Source organism: Typopeltis vanoorti, chromosome 12 (assembly GCF_054136105.1).
Source record: "Typopeltis vanoorti isolate ZY-2024b chromosome 12, IOZ_Tvanoo_1.0, whole genome shotgun sequence".
NCBI classification, from domain to species: Eukaryota; Metazoa; Arthropoda; class Arachnida; order Uropygi; family Thelyphonidae; genus Typopeltis; species Typopeltis vanoorti.
The window spans coordinates 41,096,408-41,117,744 of NC_143560.1; the positions used below are offsets into that span (position 1 = coordinate 41,096,408).

The window sequence follows — 21,337 nt, forward strand, 5'->3', positions numbered from 1 at the left end:
TTTTGACTTTCTTGGTTGAGAGGATATACATCAGATTGTGTATTCTGGAAGTGGAACTTTTCATACAGGATGTATTCCTGAAATTACTTTATTGTATTTTCAAAATCACATATACTCCTTTTTTGAAATTTTTTTGAAAAGAAGTTTTGAAATTTTGACTAGAGAAGATGATGTCATGCAACCTTATCTGAATTCATATATTAGATATCCTGTGATCTGAATTTAGTGGATTACATTCAGATGTTCGTTACATTCGCTGCCACGCTCCTTGGGCATAGTTTGTTACCACACGGCAAGCACATCTCATAGCCGGCTTATCAGACAGAATTTTGTTTCATGTGCCAATTACGAGTTATCTCATATCACCCCCACCTGTATATTATATGTGCTGATGACTGTGTTTATTGCATTTAGTCTCTAAAAACCTTCAATTACGCCATGGCCAGTAAAAGAAAGCTTACTGATGAAGAATTAGAAGCTTACGCTAATATGAGCGATGATGAATGGAATGAATTATTTGGTTCCGATTCCAAAGATGATCCTACAGACGACTCTAGTGGTGACTCAGATGATGAAGAAAATTCTGAAGATGAAGTTTGCATCCAGCCAAATACATCGACAGTTACTAATTGGGAACATAATTCAGAACAAGAGCTCCCACAATTTGACTTCGTTGAAACTACGGGTTTTTAAATTGACACTGCAAATTTCAGTATTGAAAAGTTGGTTGAACTTTTTTTTTCTAAAGATTTTCTCACACTTTTAGTTGAACAAACCAATTTATATGCTTTACAAAATATTGAGCAAAGGCGAGCACAGATCAAAAAGTCAAAGAATTTCAAGCTGGAAAGCAACCTGAAATGAAATTATTTCTTGGACTTTTACTTCACATGGGTCCTTATAATTTACCATCTATTGAGCATTATTGGAGTATAAATCATCTTTACAATTTCCCATTTTGGCACTCTAAAATGAGCCGAAATCGATTTCAAATTTTATTGTGTTATTTGCATTTCGCAGATAATTCCCAAGCAGCTAACGATAAATTGCACAAACTAAGACCAGTCCTAGATCATTTTAATAGTGTAATGCAAAATAGCTACACACCAAACAGAAACTTATGTATTGATGAGTCAATGGTGTTATGGCACGGTAGACTGTCATTTCGGCAATACATAAAAGCCAAAAAACATAAATATGGCATGAAATTCTATGAACTATGCGAATCAAATGGATTGGTGATAAAAATAAAAATTTATACAGGTAAATAAATCTGAATCTTCTTTAGCAAAAATGGGTCACTCATATGATATTGTATTTCACTTGATGAAAAAATATTTAGACTGGGATTATGTATTGCATATGGACAATTTTTATAATTCTGTAGCTTATACTAAGGGTTAACTCATGCTGACTGAATCTCTTACTGACAGAAAAACTTGTGTGTGGAATGCTGCGAAATAATAGGAAAAACAATCCACCAGATTTATTCAGAAGAAACTAAAGAAGGGGGAATTTGTCTGGCAAAGAAGAGGTGTCCTGTTTTAGTCAGTAAATGGAAGCATAAGAGGGAAGTTCTTTCCATTTCAAATATGCACAAATTTGAAATAGTTAACGTGAAAAATCAGAATGGTAAAATTCATTTAAAACCAAATATCGTTAGGGACTATAATTTAGGTATGTCAGGCATCGATCTTTCTGATCAAATGGTTTCTTACTATTCCATCTTACGAAAGACAATTAGATGGCCAAAGAAATTGGCAATACACATTTTTGATATATACATTCAAAATGCGCATAAATTTTATAATATAGTTACTGGAAACGCAATGACTGCGTTAAAATTTAGAGATAAATTTATCTCATTTTTTGTTGGAATGGATGAGCTTACAACATCACAGCAGTATTTGAGATCTACATTATTTTGAAATTTTACCACCTACAGAAAAAAAGAATCGCCTGACAAAACCATGCTGAGTATGTACACGAAACAAACAATGACGGGAAACACGTTATTATTGTCCTGTGTGTCAGGAAAACCACCATTCTGTATGGAAAATTGTTTAAAGTGTACCTTTCGTAATTTGATTTACAAATTACAGGTTATACTACGGGTTAACTCGTGTGCTTGCATAGGAGGTCGGTAATCGACCTACGAGTATATTTGTAGTTGGCTTCTGAGGTGCATATATAATATACTATACTTTTGCTGAAATTATTTTCCTTCTACCAAGTCCCCAGATGTGCTCTCCACTTTACTCACAAGCCAAGTGTCCAAATTAAGGTACTTATACTAAGGGTTAACTCATGCTTGGCATAGGAGGTCGATAATCGACATATGAGTATATTCGTAGTTGGCGTGTGAGGCTCATATACCAACTACGAGTATACTCGTAATTGGCAGCAAACGTGTTAATTGCTTTTCAACATTTTCAATTCCTTCATCATTCGTCTGATGACTTGCTTTAGTCTAGATATTTCCAAATTAATTCATCCTTGATATCCTCATTAGTTTCTGAAATGGTATGTCTCTATTCACAGGCACAAGCCACCTTGTTAATAATTTCAGTAGCATTCCTCTTTGTTGTGATCTGTTGTTTTTTATGAGGTTTTCACACCAATTTTAGTGCTATGTAATATTAACAGTACTCCAACAAAATATCAGGAAATATATCAAATGCTATAAATACACAAAACAGCAGTAATATTACTATAAAAGCTAATTATTTTAAGAAAATAACACAACAGAATAGATAAAAATCTCTAATTTCAGAGAAACATTAATCTAGGTAATGTATAGCCTATATTTTAACCTATATAGCCTCAAACCAAAAAGATGGCTGACCATCTTCTTGAACATTGGGAACACCATAGAATGTTACTTAGTCCAATAATTTATTTAATTTGTATATTTGGCTCTGAGTCAGGTCTCTGCTGTTTACAGTATAGGTCAGTCTGTCCATGAGTAAAATACTAAGTTTATGGTATCCATCAGAACAGTGGCATTGCCTATATCAAGCTGTACTGATGACACTGTTGGCCTTGTGCATAACAAACAGTCTTACTTTCTAAGAAAGGGAAATTCGTAGGAGATTTTCATTGTCATTGAATTTGTTTGAGCAACTTCAAACTTTTATTTGTTTGCTTCCTCTGTGCATAATTTTCTGATGCCTTTTTCTGTAAGGTTGGGGGAATAAAGCAAAATTTGACCTTTGATAAAACTGTCTATTGTCTGTGAATGGTCCATTTGTTAAAATTATAACTGTCTTGTTACAAATAGAGGTGGATAATAGCTTATTCATTCTAACAATTCAAACTTCTTAATCATTCTACAATTGCATTTTAAATGAGCCCATCTTGCTGAGGATAACGAAATTCTAGAGATTAAATCAAAATGTTTTTAGCTAAGACAGTTTTCTAGGTGATTTCAAGCTCTATAATTTGAGCATTATTTGAAAATGTGTGTTTTCTTAATTCAAGAATAATAATCAGCTACGTCTGATTATTTTATGGAACATCTGGAAAGTTAATTCTTCATTACATTTTCTCCCAATCTCATATCAGGTTTCAATATCTTCATGGATATCTTTACAGTTTGGTCCCACTTGGAGACAGAATTATTACAATTTCTGGATAAATAAACCTCATATATTCCCCCTGTCAAATTCTCTATTGAATGTGAATTCAATAACAGTCTTCACTTTCTAGATACTTAATAATCTGTATTTCTATGAGCAGTATTCAATTTTCTGTTTAGAGAAAACCTTCCTTCACTGGTAGGCACATCCATCACAGAAGACAGGTATTATCAAAATTCTTACATACGGAACTCACACTTCTTAACTACTAATAGATATAATGAAACTATCATCCAGAAAATTATATCAAGGATGAAAAATATAATAAAAAAAATATTATATTTTTGCATTTATTCCTGTTAAAGACTCCCCTAATTCTTTCCAGATTTTACACGATTCCTAAAAGTAAACACAATATGCTAATGCTTCATGAAGAGGACACTTTTTGCCGCGTAAACATTGCATCAGCTTCACGTTAATAGCCTGGGTGTATGTATTTTGAACGCACACCCGGGCTATTCACGTTAATAGCCCGGGTGTGCGTTCAAAATACATACACCTTCGAGCCCTTTGAAATATGTACAGATGCCACAGCAGGTCAAATTCTTGACGTTCTAGTAGTTTTAAACCACTCAGAAGGTGAGGCAGGGTGAGCTCTGAGACAGTAGCACCTAGAAGCTATGATTGGTTATTGTGTCAACCAATCCAATTGAATGTTGTCATTTGTTAAGTTGCTGTTTTTGTTTTTTGAGTTTCGTTTGTTTTGCATGCATGAAGTGTGAACTGACATGGTAGGTAAGTTTTTATATATAACGTAAACAAGTTTTTAATATATAATTTTCAATAAATTTATAACTTTTTTGCTTATATTTACAATGGGGAAACAGTATTGTAGTTGAAGGAGGTAAGCCCTATCCTCCTCTTCCAAATTTTACATCTCTGAGTAATTTAAATATAGCCTTCTCCTTCATTGTTTTCTAGTATACAGTATCTTAAAACAAACACTGTCCCCCACTCTGTGCAAATTTGGTTACAATTAATTGATAAATTAAAGTATTCAAAGTTATCCTACAATTAATTACATTAGACCAATTAAGATGTGCACTGATGTGCTATACACTCTTCAAATTTTCATATGTCGATAAAAATGCAATCATACTATTAAACTGACATGAATTTTGCAGTGTAGGTTGTATAAGCCATGACAGCACACCCAACCGAAATGGGCACGCGATGCCACATATATATATATAAAATCTCTTAGCCAGACTATAATCAGATGGAAAAAGAATTTCCATACCCTACCATAAAGAAACATGACTAAGGCAAAATATTTGCTTAGTAATCTAATTAGCTAAATTATTTTAGTTAATTATTAGCTGTAGACATCTATTTTATTCCACTAAACATCAACATGAGAGATAGTATATGTGAGTAGAGAAAATTATATTTAGTCAGTAAGCTTATTTGTTCGTAGTATATTTATAACCGATTTATATTCATATTTTTATTCTGTGGTTCTCTATGTTAATGTATGGCATGCAATCAGAGCAGTTAAGATCCAGTCAAGTTTGGGGAATGTTGTAGTGCTGTGGCAGAAACTTAAACAAATTTGGCTGCATCACATTAGCAAAAATCATGGAGACCATCATTTTGAAACCTTCAGCAAGTGTGGCCATCATTGCACCCATCAAAGGCACCAGTTGGGAATATAGGAGCATGCATTTTGCAATCAGTCTGTGTTTGCCCTCCTACTAGTGTACTTGCATGCATGTGCTGAATATATCTTTTTTGTGCCCATGAAGATGCCTTGATGACCAAGGCAAAAGTGAATTGGCTTATTGGATATTGGCTTAGTGAATCAGTTAAATAAATTTAGATACTTAATTATTAGCTTCAGACATCTGTTTTATTCCACTGAGCATCAACATGGAGTGATAATCAACATCCAAGCACTTGTGCCACTGGGCTGTAAATAAAATAAAAACACAGTTATCATTATGATGATTTTGATTATGGAAATATCACAACCCAGTTTACCTTTAACATTATGCCACTAAATGGGACTCTTTATTTCCATTTCACACATACTGTTCATTCTGTTGTTACTGTTCCCTTCCACTGCATCTTCATCTGGTTAAGACACATGTCTTTTATAGTAATTAACTGCACTTTCCTTCTGCCTTTCTAGCATTTCTTTTCTCATAAATAGTTTCTGATTCACCCTATTTCACTTATATCAAGAGGTTAATAATTGTCCAAGTCATGCTGGAAATTCCTTCTTATTCCTGATGCTCCTAGCATTTGGAAACAAACATAGTAAATCATGTTTCAGTCTGTGACCAGTCCAGTTTTTTCTTAGTATGAAGGCTGTTTGAATATTTTTTGATGTTCTAGCAAAAGATTACAGGAGGCATACTTGAAGATAGTTATTGGTGATAGTAGATGATTTGCCTTGGTTGTCTAAACAAGAGTTGGGGGAGAACACTGATGCCAAAAGGTCTGCCTTATCTTTAGGAGGGGTTACCATTGTTCCATCAGGAAGAGAGAGAGAGAGAGAGAGAGAGGTAGAAATATAGTAGGGAAGAAGTTTTGTTCAACCTTGGTATAGGACTAGAAGGCTTAACTGCTTGATCAGGATGTAAGCTTATTGCATTTTGCCCTTACAAAGTCTGTTTTAGATATGATGATAAGTATTTTCGTTGTTGGTTGTACTGTAAGCTGAATGAAGAGTCAAAGTTTTTTTTTCAACTTGAGCCATCGAGTGTATACTGCATTTTTAACTTGAACTGCTTTAGCACATTTATTGGAAAACCAATGCTTGAATAATTTGATCCAAGCAAGTGGTTGGATCAAATTATTCAAGCATTTATTTTGAATGCAATTTGAATAGATTGATGTCTATTGATCTCTGGTCTCCTGATGCAATAACAAGACTATGGAAAAGAGCCATTGAAATTCAGGTCATTCCAGTTGACATCATTGTAGAGTCATAGCCTGAGATTGGCTGGGAGAAGGACAGTCTGCAGAAAAAGAAACATTATCAAGGTTAGGTCAGAGTTGCCAAGAGGTGAGAACTAATGTCATGGTGTATTTGAAGAGAGAGAGGGGGGGGGGGGCTTAAGGAAAGGTGCATTGCTTGCATTGCTTTAGGAGAATGGTGATGATTATCTGGTATTCTGGTAGATAGGTGAATGATCATTACTGACAGTAAATAGTTGCATTTCTCTTGCATCTTGGTCTTTGAAGTTGGAGAAGGAGAGCTAATTCAGAATTATGGACATTGAAATCTCCAGCAAAGATTATCTTACTGTGTCGGTAATTAGACTGTATCCGATTGACTTTCAAAGATAAGTAATCAAAAAGGTCAGTATAGTCATCAAAAATGAGAGGCAGAAAGGAATACTTAAAGTGGGATTTTTTTTAACTATTAGCAACCTCTAAGCATTTAGTGTACCTGTGTGTGCTTGAAATTAATGCTCTGATTCCATGGGGATCTAAGATTAATATTTTATTGTATTAAGAATGATATTTTCACCATCCACCACACTAATTCATCCATGTCATCATGCCTGGAGCATTTTCACTGACCAACAGTGCATTTTCTGGCAAGTTATTTCTGAGTAAATCTTGAGTACAAGACACAAATGATGGCAGAACTAATCTTGAACTTTGATCCTGATAATCCAAGCTTTCTTGTTTGATTTTCAGATACTGTAAACCTTAGTCCACCATTTATGTACAAATTAAACAGCAATAGTCCTAGCACTGAACCTTGTGACACACCACTAGTCACCTGTTTATGCCTCGATTCTGCCCATACACATACCACTTTTTGATACCTGTCCAACAGCCACCCTCTTATCCACTTAACCAGTGCTATATCCATCCCCATTTGTTCTAATTTGCGTAACAGGGTTCCATGCAGTATTCTGTTAAATGCCTTTGCAAAATCGTTGTGTAGCCATCTCCTTTATCCAACTCGGCTGTTACTCTATTATAAAAAGTTAGTAAATTGCTAAGGCACAACCGATCCATTACAAAGCCATGTTGATGGGTAGATAAAAATCATATTTTTATCTACCCATCCTTGAATTCTCTTTTTGACTATTAGCAAAATTTTTTCATTTTTTCATTTTTCAAATTTTCGATTTTTCTAGTACTTTTAGCATTATACCTGAGATACTGATTGGTATATAATTTGCTACTGCAATCTTAGAACCTGCATCACCAAAAGCCTTATGCAAGGGAATTATTTTGCCCTCTTTCCACTCATTTCGAACTCTACCAGAGCTTAGACTTAAATTAAAGAGCCTAGTCAGAGACATTGCCAGTTCCCTTGCATTCTCACAAAACCCTAGCTGATATCCCTTCTAATCCCACAGCTGTATTTACATCGAGATTCTTCAATATCCTAAGAACCTAAGAACCAATTCATCCATCTTTGTTCCCACATTAGTGTCTGTCACATATGTTAAAGCAGTAACCTCACTAGGATAATATAACCTTGCAAATTGGTCCCTCAGTAACTCAACTATTTTATCTGCTTCTGTCTCCTCATGACCATCATCACTCATTAAGGTTACTCTTCCATAGTCATTCTTCCTCTTACTTGTCACATAAAAAAAGAACTCTTTGGGATTTCCTTTTTTCCCCTTCAGCTAGATTCTCCTCATAATCTGATTTTGCCTTCCTTGCCATGATGGTCACCTTTCTTGTCTGAGCTTTGTAATGTTCATGAGTTTCCTGGTCACATTTCTCTTTATATACCCTCCATAGCATTTTTTTCTTCTGCAGTTCATGCTTAATGATATTACTCATCCATCTAATTCCTACCGGATTAACCCTCCTTACCTTAGGTATACAATTTAATATTGTTTCCTCTAGATGACCCTTAACTATATCCATCTATATCCAATGCATTACCAACATACCCTGCAGTGCTTTATTCCATGGCACAGCTTTCCACTTCTTCCTAAGCTTGTCATAATCACCTCCCTTGTAGTTCCACATATACCCCTTCTTGACAGAATATTCCTCATGTTTTACAATTTCCCAGGTCAAGACCGCATGGTTACTTTCACCAATCGGAGGCAATGTGATCACCTTGGTTATGGATAGTTCTTCTGATCCCATGACCAGGTCCAGTATTCTCCCACCCCTTGTCCCCTGCATCACATGATGCCTTAAGTAATTATCTCTTAGTAGGTGTATAAATTTTATTTCCTTCCTGCCATGTGATCTTTCTTCTTTCTAGTCTATATCTCCATAGTTGAATTCCCCCCATAATAATCACTCGACCTGTATTCATTGTACTAATTTGGTGATGCATGTCTTCCAGATAATCTGTTGAACTCCCCTGACCTATAGCAACAACCAGCTATATATTTTGTCTTATTGGCCTTTATCTTGCACTAGGCTGCTCCAAATTAATAGCCACCCTCCTGACTATCTCCTATTCTTTTTGGCTGCAATTCATATGCTATCATCAGCAGTACTCCTTCCCCATCCTATCTTCTTTATCTTCCCTGAAAATACTAACCCTTCACATTCTGTTATATTGTAACTACATTATCTGCTGTTAGCCAAGTCTCACTAATGCCTAACTTTTGGTGAGATTGCACTAACCAATGCTAAAAACTTCTCCCTCTTGTTCCTGATACTTCTGACATTTATTTTTTAAGCCTCACTTAATGAGTTCCTGACTCCCTTAATAATAATAATAAAAAAATAAATAATAATAATGTCTTGTTGTATATTAACTTAAAATATTATATTTTTTCCCATATTTTTGCCTGAGGAACAAAGTTTGAGCATAGAGTATCTTAATGCTAGCGTAAAAAATCTGGATTAAAATTAATATTTTTTTTTGTAAAAGGTATTATTCCAGTAAACTAAAAAATAACATTGCTACAATTCTCAATTAATTATGTGTGACGTCTGATACTGTTGGCCAATTTTGTGAAATAACCCCACCCTCAAATATGTCCAGGAAAAATCCCTACTTACCTCCGTTTGCTGACTGGCCATTAGTTGAAATGCTTTATCCTTTATAAAGATCTGTTACATATTCAGGATGGATGTCCCAGAAGGAACCTGCCAAAGTTTAAAGATTGATTTCAAGAGTAACTGTAAACAAAAATAAATAAATAAATATATTTTTTAATTTATTTATAAAAATAAATAAAAATGGTTAGTGTATCTGCTCTCCAGCCAATAGGCTGCAGGTTCTTATCCTGCTACCTGCATGAATGATTGTCTTTCACTAATTTCAGACATGCATGCTTACATACCTACAGTACACTCTCTCCTAAGATGGACTGGGTCACCGTGAGAGATATATACCCAACTCTCCTGTATTAGAGAGATACCTGATACCTTCACCCAGCATTGAGGATTCTACAGGCTGAAGGTCTTATATTTATATATATACTGCTTAGAAGGAAGTCAGTGGAGACACCTATGGGCAAGGTGCATTATGCCATGTAACGAGTCACGTTTTTTAAGCCAGTATAAATTGGAGTAATATGATGCTCTTGAGTCAATGCAGCTGTCTCCAGTTGAAATGGCTGCAAGAATGGAACTGATTGAGTTTGAAAGAGGCATTGTGATAGGATGCTATGTTTCAGCCCTATCTATTTGGCAAATTGTTAACAGATTTTGCCGTCCTGGATCAACAATCAATGATAACCATACTGAGCTGGAAGCCCAGGGAGTGAACTGTAAGTGCTCCCCATAGTGGACGACCCACCATGCTCACCAGATGTGACTGGTAGGGTGCTACAAAGGATAATATTTCAAAACTGCTATTTGTTGGCCGACACATTCAATGTGTAGTCCCAGACATCAACTTGAACAAGCTGAGGCACACAACATGGACTGCATATAACAGTCCTACAATGGGCTCAGACCTCTGTTTGTGGTGCCATAAACATTGAACTCAGAGCGTTGTCTGAACATTCTGGACAATGCAATGCTTCCCACTTTGTGGCGTTTCTACGGAGCCAACCATATGTCTTTCGGCAAGACAATGCACCATGTCATAAGGTGCATTTTCTTAGGTTTGTGGACATGAATGCTATCACACTTGACTGGCCTCGACAGATCCCTGATCTCAAACCTACTGAACATCTATATCACGAGTGTTGGGTGAGGTCAAGAGACGTCTGCCACACAACAGTTCAGGATCTCATTACATGCCTACAGGAAGAATGGTCCAAAATTTCCCATTGATCACTATCACACACTTGTAGAAAGTATAACCTATTGGATTGCTGCAGTCATTGTAGTGAAAGGAAGTCCCACATCTTATTTAGGTGGGTGCCATGCTGTCTGCTCCTCACACCATGGTGTACATTTATTTGTAATCCCCTCAAAAATTGTCTGGGCTGTTCCTGTTGGAATGTTGAAATAGTCCAAGAGAAACATTCCTGTTGGAATGTTTCTCTTGGACTATTTACAATGCCACAAAATGATAAACTTGTTAAATAATATATTACAAAAACTTTGCTCTGACCAAGAGGAATTTAATGAAATTCTGATAAACTTAACTTCTTTCCACTTCCAGATACTTTTTTAAAAGCCAGGTCAATGGAACTATTAGTTCCTTAGCACATTCTCTTAAAACACATGTTGAAATCCCATTCAGTCCCATTGCTTTGACATCCAGAAAATCAAGTATTAAAATCATCTTTTCCAGTATGAAATATCCCAATAAAGTGATCATTAAACAACCACACTGTGTCTTCATCATCAGTCACTCTACTCCCATTTTTGCCTAACAGTGTCATTCTTCCACAATCATTTCTCCTCATAGTGACTGCAAAATGAAAGAATTCCTTGGATCTCAGGAGACTAATACAAATTCCTTGCTTGAGTCTTACATTCCTAATGCAACTGTTCTCCACCTCTCTCCTTGTAATTTTTCCATAACCTTATTTTCATCTGCAGTTCCATTCATTTGATATTGTTAATCATCCACTTTACTACAAATCTTGTTCTCTTTTTCACTTGAGGTGTACAACTTGCCATCGCTGCTAATAAATATTTCTTCACTTGTTCTCATGCACTAGTGATATCTCTCCCATCTAATTCTTCCTGTATGGAACTTCCCCAAGCTGATTTCTAAGATTATTATAGTCACCTGGGTTATAAGTTGACATAAATTCCTTTTTTTTCTCTCAACACTTCCATATGTCTACTCATCTTCTCCAGTTGAGATGATATGCTCACTCTCTTCAGCTGAGGGTAGGGATGACATTTCAGTTACAATCAGATCCTCTGATGCCAGGACCAAATCCAAAACTCTTGAGCCTCTTATTTTCTATTACACGTTGCTGAGGTATTTGTTCCTCAAGAATTCCAGAAATTCCATTCCTGTAAGGGAATTTACTGCTACATGTTGTTTCCTCTTATTGCTGTATAAACAATACTCTCCCACCTTGTTTGCCCTTCCCATCCTGATGAAATATGCTATATAAATAGAAGGGTATAGCATATTTCAACATTATATAGCTTCTGTCAACCATATTTCACTGATCCCAGTTATCTTTGGACTGGCTGAGATTATCAGTTCTATTAATTCATCTCTTTTATTCCTGATACTCCTGGCATTTGTATAAAGAAACATCAATGAATTGTCAGTATTTCTATGTCTATTATTATTCTCTCCAGACTCTATTTGACTGCATAACACCATACGTTCCCTATCTTCTGAATGTCTATCCCCACAAGAAGCCACCTTTGCTTCCATCCACCTTGACAACTTTAGTTTCCCTGCATTAATATTCTCACTTGCTCCAAGAACAACATTCTCTCCAGTTGCCTATGTCCTTCCTTATTCAAATACAGTCCATCCTTCAAATGCACTCAAACCATCCACATAATCCAAGCCTCTCTTTCAACACATTCTCACTATCATGCCATTCATTATTGATGTTCCCCCTCATCTCTGCATTATCATATCTAGGTAACATGTTTACTATATTCCCTCTCACATGCTTCTGTCATACAACCTGAAATCTCTTGCTGCCCAGTTCACACCACCTCTCCCACCATCACAATCATCTCATTTACTCTTTCACCTCGCTTAATTGCCATAGTCATACCTGTCATTTTTCCAGGCAAGAATTGTATGATGATATAGTTAGTGGGATAGAATGTAAAGGGCATAGTGTGTTCAGGAAAGACAGAGAGAAATGAATGGGGGAAGGAGTGTTATTGATGATAGCTGATGAACTGCAGCCAAGTAGAATAGAAGTTCAACTGCAGGATAGTGAAAATAGCACATTTGAGGCTATCTAGCGTGAGACTGAGGCCAGCAGAACAAAATAACAGTTGGATGCTGCCATAGACCAGGCAATGGAATAGATGATGGCGATAGGCAAATAGACTCAATGAGTGGAGGACAGGTAATTATTATGGGGGATTTCAACTATGGTAACATTGATTGGAAGGAGGAGAGGACACATGGGAGGAAGGAAATGGATTTTATGCAGTTATTAAGGGATAACTACCTGAGACAGCATGTAATGGAATATACTAGGGGTTTGAGAGTGCTCGATCTAGTAATTGCATCTGAGAATTTGACTATAATGAATATGACCACAATGCCAGCAATTGGCGAGAGTGGCCATAAGGTCTTGACCTGGGAGGTGGCTAAACGTGTAGAATTTTCAATTAAGACAGGATACATGTGGAATTACCGGGCTGGTAATTATGACAAGCTTAGGAGATTGCTTGGATCAATGCCATCAATGGTGCACTCAGGATTTAATCTTGGAGGGGGCCGAGCGCTCAGGATTTAACCTTTGGGGGGGGGGCCGAATTGAGTAGATGTTTTGCGAATACACACACACATCACATACGACCTATAACTGGGCATCTGCAGTGATCACTAATTCATAAGTAGCACACAACATAAATAAAAAAAATGAATTTTAATTAGGAAAAGATTTTTGAAAATTTTTCTAGTGTTTTTTCCTTTTCTTTGGGGGTGCCCGGGCCCCTTGGTCCCCCCTCTGGGTGTGCCACTGAGTGCCATGGCATGTAAAACTGCAAGGGCTGGATGTTGATAGTGCATGGGAAGTGGTAAAGGAGCATTTGAGGGCAGGTAATGGTTGACTGCAAACCTAGAGTCCAGAGGGTAAATCAAGTGGGAGTTAAATGGATGAATAACACCATTAAGCTTGAGCTGCAAAAAAAGAAACAATTGTGGAGGGAGTTTAAGGAGAAAGGTGATCTGCAGGCATGCAAACAGTACAAACCACAGGCCAGAAGGGTAACTAGTGTGGTAAGAAAAGCAAAAGCAAATTATGAAAGGAAATTAGCAACACAAGCTAAAGAGAATTACAAATAGTTCTTGCAATATGCTTAAGTAAAAGAAAAAATGTATACGACAGAATGATTTTAAGGAATGCCAATGGTAGGGAGGTAACTGAATCAGTCGAAATAGTAGAATTACTAAGTGAACACTTTGCAAGAGTATATCATCTAGGATGATATTGCAGAAATGAGGGAACCAATGGCTTATATGGGAATTGAGGTGAATGAAATGGAGGTGAATAGTATATTACAGAATCTCAATGTGAATACATCTGTGAGATTGAATGGTATACAAGCTCGAGTCTTACGTGAAGTGGCAAAAGAATTGTCAGTACCCTTGACCATATTGTTTAATTTAAGTCTCAGCTCTGGACTAATCCTGGGGGTGAGGGGGGGGGGGGTTGGGTCCCATTGCGTAAAGGAGGCTTCCAGATTGCTGTTGCAAATTACCAACCGATCAGCATATCAGAAGTCGTTTTCAAGGGATAGAAATGGGATACACTATTAGGGACAGCATGGTTTTGTGAAGGGTAGATCATGCCTCAGTAACTTGCTCATGTTTTATAATACAGTGGTGGCTGAACTGGATAAGGTAATAGGTTTACAGTGATACTGCTGGACTTTGCTAAGGCCTTTGACAGGATACCACAATGAATTCTAATCAGTAAACTGCAGCACATGGGGATGGATATAGGGTTGGCGAGATGGATAGCAGAGATATCAGAGAGTAGTTTATTCAGGAGTAGTCCAAAAGAAGGCCTGTGACTAGTGGTGTGCTGCAGGGTTGTGTTCTTGGACCACTGCTATTTAATTTGTTCATTAATGATATAGGAAAGGATCTGAGAGGAACTGTTCATTTATTTGTTGATGATGCAAAGTTGGATAGAGCAATAGTGAATACACGTCAAAATTTTGCAAGATGATTTGGATAGATTGGCAGATTGGGCTAAGGAGAATGGATGTCAGTTTAATGTGGCAAAGTGTAAGGTTATGCATTTTGGGGTGAAAAGATTAGCAGCAGTATACCACATTGGTGGGGAACTGTACTCCAGGAAATTGACGAAGCCAGAGATTTGGGAGTGTTGGTGGATAGGGAGTTGAAGTTTAGGGAGCACATAGCCAAAGGCTAATCAGCTCATCAGATCACTTGGTCACTGAAGAATACTTTGATGAGCAGAGACAAGCAGGTTAATTTTTCCTCCTTATTGAGTCTTGATAAGACCCCATCTTGACTACTGTGCCCAGATCTGGATGCAAGGGTTTCTTCTTGATGGGGAGGAAGTACAGAGGATCCAGAGGCAAGTGACCAAGATGATAGCTGGTCTATGGAATGAACCTTATGAGAACAGGTTGAAGATCTGTGGATTACAGAAATTGGTTTATAGGCAGAAAAGGGGTGATATGATTGAGACATTCAAATTACTTAGGGGTTTTTACAAGATTAATTCAGAGGAAATTTTTCAGAAGAGGGTCCAGTGGTGGGAGAACTAGGGGCCATCCATGAAAACTGAGCAAAAGTGTAGTTAACAAGAGTGTTAGAACTTGGTTTTTTACTTGGAGAGTGGTGAATGAATAGAATAAGCTGCCAGAGTCTTTTGTGGGTGCCATGACTGTGAATGAGTTCAAAGCATAATATGATAGATACTGTGCGAATGCTGAATAATTCTTGACATGATGTTTAGGGCCTCCCTCGTTGAGTCTAAGGACTACTTGGAGTTCCCCGTAATAATAATAATTCCTCTAGCATTGTATTTTGCATAATGAATCATTAAATCTTCATATATCACACCCTCCCACTGCTCCATTCATTTCTTGCTCATCTGCATTCCCAATTACCTACCTACCTTGTCATCTCTCCATCCCTAGCACCTGTCTTTCCTCTGTCTCTGTCTCTCTCTCTCTCTCTCTCTCCTTGCACTCTTACTTACCTGCCTTCCTGTAATTGCACCATCCCTGGCTCCTGCATTATTTTGTCTTCCTCTCAACTCATCTCACCACCGATACTCATCTTTCCTATCATTCCCATAACTCTTTCTCACTCTTTTGTTTTTTTTGTGCTTCTAAAATTTTCCTGAGAAGTTTGGCTTACTTACTCAGAAATGAAGGAGGGAAAGGAGAATTATGGGAGCTGCTTCCTGCACACTTCTGCATCAAATTATTCACCAAAGTTGGAATGTGGTGTTTCTTATGTTGTTTAAGATCCTCTGACATTTTCCATGCCTTCAGACTAGAATGAAGGGCAGGGTTATAAAGGAGGAGAAGAAAGTCAAATCCCGTAGATATGACTAATTAGTCTAGGATTCCCATAATATTTTACTAAAATCTGGGACATTTCAAAATTTTTACTTAAAAAACTCAGGACATTTTGTAAAAAACAAAGACATATTAAAAATTAAGAAAACCAAAAATAAAACTATTATATATGTTGCACTTTAAATTAAATACTGCTATAAACATACATTAACATTAAATTGACTTTAAAAAAAGGATTATTAATCACAAACATATTTAATTAGAAAAATATTTATCAGATTTATGGACCTGTTCAAGAATTTTTTTTTTCTTTTGATATTTGATCATAGAACTCAGCACAAGAGAAATTCTTAAAATATGTCTTTACAATGATTAAAGCTTTTACTGTCTCAATTTTAAGTCTGTTTTTTTTTTCATCTCTCCAGAGTGCATTTATTGATGAAAAAACACATTCAACAGCTGCATTAGTCCTGGCAGTGCTAAACAAAAACAAACTAGGCATTTAATATTCCCAGAATTTATACCCTGTTTTGTAAAATGAGCAAACATTTCACACCATTTATCACTGACAATTTGATCCTTCTGTTCACTTCAAATTTGCTTACACAATATTTTTTCACACATACAAACTCATCAAATAAGTCCTCTTCATTCACAGTAGAACTTGGTGACACTGTCTGAATGAATATGCAGCTTTCTTGTATGTTCTTCCAAGTCACAGGATCCTTTCCCTTCAAATTAATCCAATCCATAGACTGAAGAGGTGAGAGAAATGGTGTGCACCACTTCCTGAATATATTCAATACAGGTGCAGTAGAAATCTACTACATAGCTTTGAAACTTTTCAACTGTTGTGTGTTCTTTTTTTTCTAATTTTCAACTGTTTTTTCACAGTAGTTATAAGAAATGTTTCTGCCTTCCTACAATTTAACCTTTTCACCAGTTTGTTTGTTTCATCCTTCACTTTAGTTACTGTTATATCTTGCTTTTCAACATTTAATGGTATCATAAAAGGTTTTTTTAACTGGCTGGAAAGGAAATGCAGGAGTGTAATTGAAAGTGGATTTTCAAAGAAATTTTTGAGCCTGATAGGACATTTGTCAATAGAAAGAAAATTTGACTTCAATGAAGGGAACATGTCAATAACCCTCTGGATTGCAGGCAAAAGAGAGCCATCTTGTCTTGCTGCTACCCAAAACAATTTTATACTCGGTGTTTGTGAATTCACAAAATGATTTAAGTTTCTCAACTTGTACACAATATATGTAGAAATGTTGGTAAATCTTGTTAATTATTAACTGAAGATTGATTGGTAAACCATCTGAAGCAGTCTGCACAGCATTATGTATCACATGTGCAGGGCAACCAATTCCAATTAAATTGTTCACAGTGTTTTCTTGCATTTTGAAGTACAGATTATTCTTTCCCTTTCTCTTCTTTCCACCAAAGTTTGCATTTGTATTATTTGCTAATATAGCAATACCTTTTTTCAGGAGATCTAACTTCTGTAACACTTCCAACACATAAGGGAAAAAAGTTCTGAAGTTTCACCATCTAAATTAACTAACTCCAACACATTCACCTTCACACCTTTTTCTGGATGATAGTATCTAATTACCAGAGGAACTAATTTCATGTCAAAGTGGTTTGATAAATCAGTTAGTACTGATATAAAAAGAACTTCTTTTAGCTCTTCCTCAATCTGCTTTGTCGCTAATGGTACAATAACATTGGTTATTATTGCCTTGCACTTTGTTTGCGAACACCTAAATTTATCGTTGAAAATTTTTTTCACGATGATTATTATGCAGTCCATGGAGTTAAAGCTGTGGTGTTATGCACCGCTGTGTGATATGCAAAGGTTGCTTTCTGTGCTGCCAGTGATAACTCTTTTTTTTCCCTTTCACTCTTGGTTTTCACAGTTAAAAAATTACTCATACTGAGTAATTTTTTAACTGTGAAAAATTTAACTGTGAAAAATGAAAAGCAGTTGGAAGCCTTACTTCGAACAGCAGCTTTATGTTTTTTCCTTTTCACGTGGTTGACTATGTCTGACTGACCATCATGCAAAATGCAAAATTTACAGTTACATAAAGTACATTCCACATTTTCATCTACACCTTTAATGAAAGGAAATTCTCTTCTAATATAATCATTAATACTGCACTTATGTTTTGGCATTATAAGGGTAGAAAATGATAAAAATTATAACACGCAAAGTATTGATCAAGTAAGATACTGTTATAACAGAAGCATGGGAAAAAAGAACATCGCCATTAGTTACTATTAGTTATATTATTTATAATACTAACGATTATTATTATAAATAATAAATAAATAAAATTTATTATTATTAACATTGTAATAGAAATTGGTACTAAAAACAAGATAAAATCCATTTATCCATTTTTTTTCTTGAAGGGTACTTAAAAAGCGGGACTTTTGGAATTAACTCAGGACATTTTTATAAAAAAACAAGACGAATGGGAACCCTATATTAGTCACATTGTTCAACTGATTTCAAAGTTTATTCTTGAATTGTTTTCATCTAAAAAAATTCATAAAAAAAAGTGATATCTCATTAAATAAAAGTTCTTATGTAGAAAAAATAATAAATAAAATGAGACAATGTAATGAAGAAGTTGAGGATTGAGAAGCAACTATTTCACTAGCATTATTCTTTTAATAGCTGAGAATGTAAATTTCCCTCAAAGTCAATCAGCAGAAATATCACTAATTATTTAAAAATAATGACAGTTTCTGAATTTTAGTAAGTCCCATGTTTCTTTATACTTCACTTACTTTTGTATACATATATATATGAGATATTGTTAATGGGGAAAAAAAATCAGTAGTGTGAATGGCTTTGCCTTTGTAGCAATTCCATGGTTCTTAAAAGATAAGCACATATAGATGACTGTACAAGGAAACACTATAATGGAGGTAATGTGATAGAGTAGTGTAGGAAGAGGAATGAATATTCATGGTGTGGGCTGATGTGAATTCCTTTAGGTGTGAACTATATTTCTCCCTCATTGTGTAAAAGGAAAAACTTGATTTATGGTTCCTCTTGTTTTGTATATCTTTAATATGTTCATTTATCTGAATTTCTCATGAGTGATGTGTGGCCTACGCAAAAAAACTCTGCAAGTCAATATATCTCATCTGGTACCTTATCTTGAACAGTTGACTTAACAGCCCATGCATTTGCAAGTAAAGTGATACCAATGATTTTTTAGTGAAGATTTAGTGTTTAGTGAAGTAAAGGCAAGTTTCATGTTATGCTATTTCAACTATGCCATTCTGTCTCCTAATTTTAATCACATTTAAAGAGGGGGGAGGGGTAGTGATTATCCAGTTTTTTCTTGACAATGCAAAATGGAGTAAATATCCTGCAGAATGATTTAAATAAATTGGTATTGTGATAATGGTTGTCAATTTAAGGTATCAAAATATAAATTATGCACTTCAGGTTGAAAAGTATGAAAGATATACCTATTTACTTTCATACTTTTTCAACCTGAAGTGCATAATTTATATTTTGATACCTTAAATTGACAACCATTATCACAATACCAATTTATTTAAATCATTCTGCAGGATATTTACTCCATTTTGCATTGTCAAGAAAAAACTGGATAATCACTACCCCTCCCCCCTCTTTAAATGTGATTAAAATTAGGAGACAGAATGGCATAGTTGAAATAGCATAACATGAAACTTGCCTTTACTTCACTAAACACTAAATCTTCACTAAAAAATCATTGGTATCACTTTACTTGCAAATGCATGGGCTGTTAAGTCAACTGTTCAAGATAAGGTACCAGATGAGATATATTGACTTGCAGAGTTTTTTTGCGTAGGCCACACATCACTCATGAGAAATTCAGATAAATGAACATATTAAAGATATACAAAACAAGAGGAACCATAAATCAAGTTTTTCCTTTTACACAATGAGGGAGAAATATAGTGTTATATGTTAGTAAAACTAAATGGCATATATCTCATATAGGGCAGTATCATAAAGTTAACAGGCATTTGAAATGATTTGCATACCACACCAGTGGCAAATTCTCCATGCTTGCTGTGCAAGCTCATTAATTGAGAAAGAAGTAATATCTATATGTTAATAAATGCATGCATTTACAAGCATTCCCTTTCGGCTTTTATTTTTGTAGACAGAAGACGTCTTAAGCTTACGCAGCAATAATTGAGCTTTGCGTTGCGTATCGAAGCCTGATGCTTGCTTGGCTTTCAATACGCAACGTCAAAGCTACCTTGGCTTGCGCGGTTGTAGGAGCTTTCATGTCCTCGCTGCAGCACTGTGATTTCATGCGCGCATAGCCATTTCCACTCCCTTCACGTCATCTTAAACATAAGGCCATACACAGTCAAAGTAGCTCTAGCCAGTGAGCTTCAGCCAGCTTTCACAAGTGTGTGTGTATTGCTTCGGAAAATTAAGTTACAACCAACTTTTTGTGACGATGTTATTGACCACTTCATGAAGAAGAACCTTAGGGTAGAATTTGTATTCAAGTAGCTAAACTGAAAAAGATAGAATATCATTTGTAAAATAAATGTTGTATTTGTATGATTAAATGTACATAAATTTCTAAATATATAGTTTTAAATTGTCAGTAATTCATTATTCTGCTAATCGGACTTTAATCACACCTCTCACTCCCTGAATGATAACAAGAGCAAGCGTGAATTTCAAGACCAGCATTTGCCCCTGATCCACATAGCTCTGTAAGAATCAAAGTTGATATGAATGGCTCTCACAAAAAAGCAGTTCAACTTAGTAGAGATCATCATCCCCATCTATGGTAGACTGAGGCTACCATGAACAACAGTTTTCCAGTCTTATCTTTCTTCAGAAGCTCTTAGTTTTTTTTCTATCCATTTCCTTTTGTCTTCCTGACAGTATCTTTCCTTCTATTCTTCCATTTTGAAGAATTTGAGAAAATCTTTCCATAGACATTCTGCACATGCCCATAGCACTTTATTATTATTATTATTGATTTTATTTAAATATGGTGATATAATTCTTTAATGATCTGCTGATTGGTTTTCATTTCAGTCCATACTGATTTATTTATTTTCCTCACATTTGTTTTCAAAGCTTATGAATTTCTGTTCTTTCTGCTGTTTCATAACCAAAGTCTCTGAACCATAAAGAA

The 21,337-nt window shown here is 35.7% G+C and overlaps 1 protein-coding gene across 4 annotated transcripts in view; it reads left to right on the forward strand.

The window, feature by feature from the left end:
* LOC150100731 (plexin-A2-like) overlaps positions 1–21,337 on the forward strand; it is a 992,258-nt gene that overhangs the window by 97,368 nt on the left and 873,553 nt on the right. The gene's annotated exons all lie outside the window — the stretch shown is intronic.